The sequence below is a fragment of the Engraulis encrasicolus genome, chromosome 2 (assembly GCF_034702125.1).
Source record: "Engraulis encrasicolus isolate BLACKSEA-1 chromosome 2, IST_EnEncr_1.0, whole genome shotgun sequence".
Lineage (NCBI taxonomy): Eukaryota > Metazoa > Chordata > Actinopteri > Clupeiformes > Engraulidae > Engraulis > Engraulis encrasicolus.
This window is the reverse complement of record NC_085858.1, coordinates 38084384-38091883: the sequence shown is the minus strand read 5'-3', so window position 1 is coordinate 38091883 and position 7500 is coordinate 38084384. Positions and strand designations below refer to the sequence as shown.

General features: G+C 41.2%; 1 pseudogene; it reads right to left on the bottom strand.

The window, feature by feature from the left end:
• Positions 1 to 7500, bottom strand: part of LOC134464377 (RNA-binding protein 25-like) — a 131537-nt pseudogene that overhangs the window by 9231 nt on the left and 114806 nt on the right.

The following is a 7500-nucleotide window of genomic DNA, read 5'->3' as shown; positions in this document are numbered from 1 at the left end:
TCAGCTATAGCCTAACGGGTGTTGTCAGATGGTCAGAGACATGGCCAAGTAGGCCTAACCAGAGCTTTCCTATTGAGAGTGTTGAGACCGCAAAATAAAAGCAGAATGAAGGTTCAAGACTGACAGCTGTTCGCATCGCCACCTTGACATTGGCAACTGATGAACATGACGTCGATTAATATCGTTACGAGGACAGAATCATTCTGCAAATTTGATGACCAGGGCGGGCAGCATTGCACCCGGTTGAGAAACTGCTTTTTAGATAAAATAGGCTCACCTTCTCTCAAGTTCACACACCATTTGCACCTGCTGCGACAGGGGGCATCTTCACGTTCGTGACGTGATTTTCTGAAATTGAGTGGGATTCATTTTATAAATAGCTTTGCTGTCATTTGGATATTTGAACCAACATCGACCCACGTTGGTCTTTTGGGACACTTGTTATGAATATAGGCCTATCAAAGACAAATATGGGTTCTATCACAATGATGGCCAACAAAATTACATTATTTTTTTCATTTGACATCGGCTATCACAGAAGGCCACACGGAATGGGAATGGGATAACCAGTTAGGTATAATTTTGACATTTGGGCTCACCTTTCTTGCAAGAAATCAGCTGCAGTTGCTTTCCTTCATTTTGTTTCCCCTGTCTCTCTTGCCTTTCTATTCTTTTAGTGAAAGCCTGGTGTTTTAGAAGTCTTTCATTGCTAACCGGCTGCTGCGTTTGATGCCTAATAATGACATGAGTGAGTGTTGATTCCGCATATTGTACAATCAAAAGTCCGCGAGAGGGCGGACTAAACCAATGCGTGATAATGGGGGTGTCTGATATAGAATATAGCCGATTTGCAGGCTAGTATATCCAATTCAACAGATGTATTTCCAGAGAACATTGGAATTACATGAGTTACCAACATGTATTGACATTATTTTTAAAATAATGTTTTAAAAAAACAAAAGAAGAAAAATATTTTCCATGGGAGGGCCCCCCAAGTGGTCTGGGCCCTAAGAATGAGTCAGGGTTTTCCCCCCCTGTTCCACGCCGCTGCACACACACACACACACACACACACACACACACACACACACACACACACACACGTACGGTATGCATGTGGGTAGCAGATGATGATGTTCCATCTCAGCAATTGTCCAATCAGGAAGGAGAGGATGCACAGTTCACCAGGCCAGAACATAATCACTACTGCTGGGCCCTGACTGTACAAACACACACACACACACACACACACACACACACACACACACACACACACACACACACACACACACACACACACACACACAGACACAGACACACAGACACACACGCACACAAGCACACACACACACATGTGCGAACACACACATGTGAACTTGACTCTTTGCACTCTGTACAATAACGCCGTGAACTAATGCTGTAACACCAATGAAGCTTGTAGCTTGTCTTTACTCCACACATATCCATTATCGCACTGATATTTGACTTGCTTCTATTTTTGCTGTCTGTTTATGTAATTTTCTGTGTGTGTGTGTGTGTGTGTGTGTGTGTGTGTGTGTGTGTGTGTGTGTGTGTGTGTGTGTGTGTGTGTGTGTGTGTGTGTGTGTGTGTGTGTGTGTGTGTGCGTGTGTGTGTGTGTGTGGTGATCTTATAAGAAAGCTCAGGTAGAGGACAGGACAGCACGCCTCATACACACCCTGGAATGATGACCTGTCAACAAGCTCTCTTCTGATTGGCTGCCGTAACCCCAGTAGCAGATGGAGGTAGGTTTGTTTCTCTTCCTAGAAGAGAAGAGAAGAGAACGAGAAGAGAGGACTAGAGAAGAGAAGAGAAGAGAAGAGAAGAGAAGAGAAGAGAAGAGAAGAGAAGAGAAGAGAAGAGAAGAACAGAATGGACAGAAGAGAGAAGAAGAATAGAATAGAATAGAATAGAATAGAATAGAATAGAATAGAATAGAATAGAATAGAACGGAACAAAACAGAACATAATAGAATAAAACATTACAGATGGTGTGAGGTTGTGCATTTCTCTCCTGCGTAGTTTTTTTTTTTTTTCCTTTTGATCTCTTTTTGTCGGAAATGCGAGTTTAGCTGTTTAGGAAATTAAGTGGATGTTATTTCCATTTCATTTTTACAGTGGCTGAAACAAACAAACAAACAAACACACACACACACACACACACACACACACACACACACACACACACACACACACACACACACGCGCGCACGCACACACAAACACACACACTAAGCATTATCACAAACCATCAACACAATGGAGGGAATGTTCTTTATGGAAACACTACTGCCGTGCTTGAAGAGCAAAGATAACCTCTAATGTTTCAGTGCACACACATAGGCCTACACATACTCACAAACACGCACGCATGCACACATGCACGCAGGCACGCACACACACACACACACACACACACACACACACACACACACACACACACACACACACACACACACACACACACACACACACACACACACACACACACACAGAAAACAATAATCTGATTTTTCACAGCACGTTTCATGTAAAGGTTATATCTGAATTTGCTACACATACGTCAAAGACTTGTATAAATACAAATGCAATGGGAGAATAGGCCTATATTCTAACACAACATATCAAACATATCTAACACAACCTATCAAACGTTAACATTTCATCTTACTGTAATAATTTAGAGTATAGTGAGAAAAAAATCGTATAAAAGTCCTACCCGCTCATTCTTCACTCTCTGTTGCACGGCTGTATTTGCAAAGGAAGTGTTCCAACCGCAAAGAGAGAGCAGAGCATCCATAACTGTCTATGAGCCCTGACGTGAGATCATGAATCACGGCAAAGAATATGGCTCGATGGCTGAAATATCTTTGTGACACTCTTATGATGGCTTAGCTGCGGAGGGACACATTGGAGATTTGTTTTACTCCAAAACAGTGATTGCCAAACTTTTTCTGTTGGCATCCTCTTCCGGATCTAAGGATGTTTTCATGACCCCATCCCCATTTTTCAATTTGCAAAACATTTTTTTTTAATCAATTCCTCAATCAAAGTATTTAATTTGAAATTCGTAGGAGATTTTATTTATATCCATCCAACTGAGTACTGCTGTTGAATAACCAATTTATGGAATGGTTTTATTATATGAAAGCATATATTCAAGGTTTTATGCAAACAGCTCACCCCTACCCCCCCCCCCCCCCAATACAATGCTCCCATTAACACCCTAGGGGTCCTGACCCACAGTTTGGGAACCACTAGCTTACGTAGCTGCAGAGGGATGCTGTGAGATTCATTTTACTCTAAAATATCCCGCAAGATCGCTGAGGCGCTCTCTCAGTGACATGTTGTGTCAGAAATTATTGTCACACAAGAAATATTTTCTTTACATGATGCAGATTTTTTTTTTTCTTAGTTGTTGTTGGCTGTCTTGTGACTATGGGAAACGAGATCTAAAGATCAATGCTCTTCTCTCAAATGAAATTCAGCTTGTGAAATTTAGGTCCATGAGTCTATACCGTAGTAATTATGGTATTATGCAAGCGTGCATAATGCAAGTCTGCATGCATGTGTGTCACTCCCTCCCTCCCCTCCCTTCCAGTCTTATGCTGTACAGTGCGACAGCTGCCAGACATGACGACACAGTGCATTATCATAGCCAGGCCACGCCCTCCTAGTGACGCAACACCTTTGGCAGTGCTTCTAGTCAGGCCAAGAGCAATGTAAATATCGTTTCTGAGTGGGAACTCCTCCCACTTTGTCAGGACACAAACAACCCGTAGCAAACCCGTAGCAAGGGAGGCGGGTCAACCATTCCATTTGGGGAAATGCAAATTGTTATGCTCTTGGTCAGACCAAGTCTCGAAGAGATCTGAAAGTCGATGATAATTAGGCTAGCCTTATCAGCCATTTAGTTCATACAATACATTATACCCCTCACATGACAACAGACAGACAGACACATACAGACACAGAGACAGACAGAGAGTCAGACTAAAAATATTGGCATAAAATAACTCCGACGCGAGAAGCAGCAGGTTTGAACAGCTCTGTGTTTTGTCTTGTGTTTTGTCGATTTTTCTATACTCAGATTTTGCTATGTCTTTACTGCAATGTGCAATAATGTGTATTAGGTCTTTATTTATGTCTTGTATCTAGTATCTATGTAAGCTGTCAGACACCTTAATTTCCCTCTGGATTAATAAACATACTTTACTCTACTCTAATGTTTGTGTTATGTTCTGTTAGGCCGCATTCGTTATATCACATTGTGGTGAACTACATAATGACATCTATATACTGTACATGATACAATAATGTATGGTCATTATTGCACTCCACACCAAAGAAAGAAAAAATGTTCTGTATAATCATGGCCTTTGGAACTGCTAATATAAAGTCATAAAGACTGTTATTGTGTCTGTTAATTTTTCTTTGTAATTTATCACACACACACACACACACACACACACACACACACACACACACACACACACACACACACACACACACACACACACACACACACACACACACACACACACACACAGCTATGCATTATCTACATCTTTCACTTACATTCACTTCACTGTCACTTGCTGGTAAACACAGCGCCTCCAAATATTTATAGACACAATATTTCTGGCTTTTCAAACCATAACAGGGAGCGATATGCAGGAGTAGAGAGTACAGAGACCAGAATTAATGAATAGCAGAAATCAGCGTAGAGGCTAAAAGTCTCCATTTGTCTGAGGCACATAAAAGAGTAGTTTCGCTTTGAGTTGGAATTAGAAAATGATGAATGAGATTATTCTGTGTACATTAAGAAAACAAAAACAGAGAAGTACAGCGTGACATTGTGTTTGTGGAGAAGGTGAAAACATATCGAGTCAGAGTTTCAGTGTGGGTGTGTGTGAGGAGGCGGGCGTGAGGGAGAGCTCTTTGAAGAGAGCGCTGGCGATGACAGTCTACTGTTTGCCTGCTGAGGAATGGGACGCAAGGTGTGAACAAACCGCTCGCAAGATCAATCTCTCAAAAAGGGTGTGTGTGCGTGTGCGTGTGCGTGTGCGTGTGTGTGTGTGTGTGTGTGTGTGTTTGTGTGTGTGTGTGTGTGTGTGTGTGTGTGTGTGTGTGTGTGTGTGTGTGTGTGTGTGTGTGTGTGTGTGTGTGTTGGTGTGTGTGTGTGCGTGGAACTGGAACACACTGTAAATTCTAAAATTCCAATTCCAGAACAGTTACTGGTTGTGGATGTGATTTTACTGTAACTTGTAATTAAAAAATGTAGATCAAACAGTATTAAAATTGTACATGACTAAACAAACTGTAAATAACAACACAAACTTGGCAATATTCACTGTGCACATGATGTTAATTTATTGTCATTGACAGTATTCATCAAAAGTTTAAACAAAGTGAAATGAAAATAATCATGATCTGCTGTCATGGTGTAGCACACAAAAATAAACATCCAGAATTTGATTAATTATTTGACTTACAAATCATGCACCCAGCAATCCCTCTCTCTCTCATTCTCTCTCTCTCTCTCTCTCTCTCTCTCTCTCTCTCTCTCTCTCTCTCTCTCTCTCCCTCTCTCTCTCTCTCTCTCTCTCTCTCTCTACATTTTGCATGGTTATCTTAGCTGCTGTTTAGACGTATCCGAATATTTTTAAATATGGGTATTTCTTTCATCTGTGTAAATGCAACATGTGGACGAAAATTAAAATTCGATTCTAACAGGTGTGTTTTAGTCTCCTAAAAGGGATATTCTAAAGCCAGATTTTTTATATGCAGATTTTAAAGCTCACTTTAAGTGTAAACGAAAGACCAAAATCAATGTTTTTAAAATGATCTATATACTTGTATATGGTTCTGCTTCTTAATTTCTAAATATATATTGGTGGTATTGTGCAAATAAATGTACATTCATTACAAATGAATACGGTAGTTAAATACTTGTATGTGTGCAATTGAGATATGTGTGTGTGTGGATGAGTTCATGAGAGTCTCAGAGTGTGTATGTGTCCATGTCTGTGTGTGGGCGTGTGCATGCTTGCTTCTCTCTCTGTGTGTGTGTGTGTGTGTGTGTGTGTGTGTGTGTGTGTGTGTGTGTGTGTGTGTGTGTGTGTGTGTGTGTGTGTGTGTGTGTGTGTGTGTGTGTGTGTGTGTGTGTGTGTGTGTGTGTGTGTGTGTGTGTGTGTGTGTGTGTGTGTGTGTGTGTGTGTGTGTGTGTGTGTGTGTGTGCATTTATACGTTTTTGAATAGGCACAGCCTGAAAAATGATGTTAACCCCAGTCCAACACCCCCGCCCCTCACACACACACACACACACTGATGCTCGCCCCATGATACTGTGACCAGAACTTCACCTCAGCCCCCTCCCCTCTTCCATCCTCTCTCTCTCTCTCTCTCTCTCTCTCTCTCTCTCTCTCTCTCTCTCTCTCTCTCTCTCTCTCTCTCTCTCTCTCTCTCTCTCTCTCTCTCTCTCTTTATTTCTCTTATTCGTCTCAGTTGTACTGCCAGGCTTCTCTCCTTTCTTCCTATTACCTTTCACTTTATCAAACTTGCTAACTTTATATACTACTATGCTTCCTATCCTTCACTTCTGTCTCCTCTCCTAGTGTCTCCGCCCCTCTCTCTCTTTCTCTCTCTCTCTCTCTCTCTCTCTCACACACACACACACACACACACACACACACACACACACACACACACACACACACACACACACACACACACACACACACACACACACACACACACACATCTGCAGGAGTAGTGCGCTGGAGTGGGAAGGGCATGAGAGGGGCATGGTGAGGTCAGGCCAAGTGCCATTGCTCCTGCACTCTTTTTTCCCTCTCCATCTTTACCCTCGTTTCCCAATCTCTTTCTCTTTTTTCTACACTGGTTGGAGTGATGCTGTGGGATAAATCTGTTTTTTATTTAATTTTAATTTTTCAACATCAACAACAACAACAACAACAACAATAATAATAATCCTACATATTATTTTTTTTACATTTCAAAATCAGCATTTATTGCAAGTTCAATTACAAAGAAAGTATGTTGCTCGAAGTCTTTGAACAAGTTGGACCTAAGCAGTTCTAACTGTAAAACTATATTGGTTCTATATTGACTTGCTTTGCTGGCTCACCATTACTTTAGTATTACATACATTGCTATAGTATTAATGTACCTGTGTATTAGTGAAGTCTTTAGATTTACAGTGGTCCTATAGCCATTTCCAATAGCAGTTTGTATATGAACATACTGTATGTAGAATAGAGTTGAGAATCTTTATTGATCCCCGGGGGGAAATTAAGGTGTCAAGTAGCTTACACAAATACACATACAGCAATGCCCACATGGACATGAACATTTCAAGACACATGTAGCACAGGTAATAGTCAGGGAGGGAAAAAATAAAGACTACAGAAAAATAAAAAGACAATTGTGCGGAAACATATTCTGTGGGTTGGGGTAGAC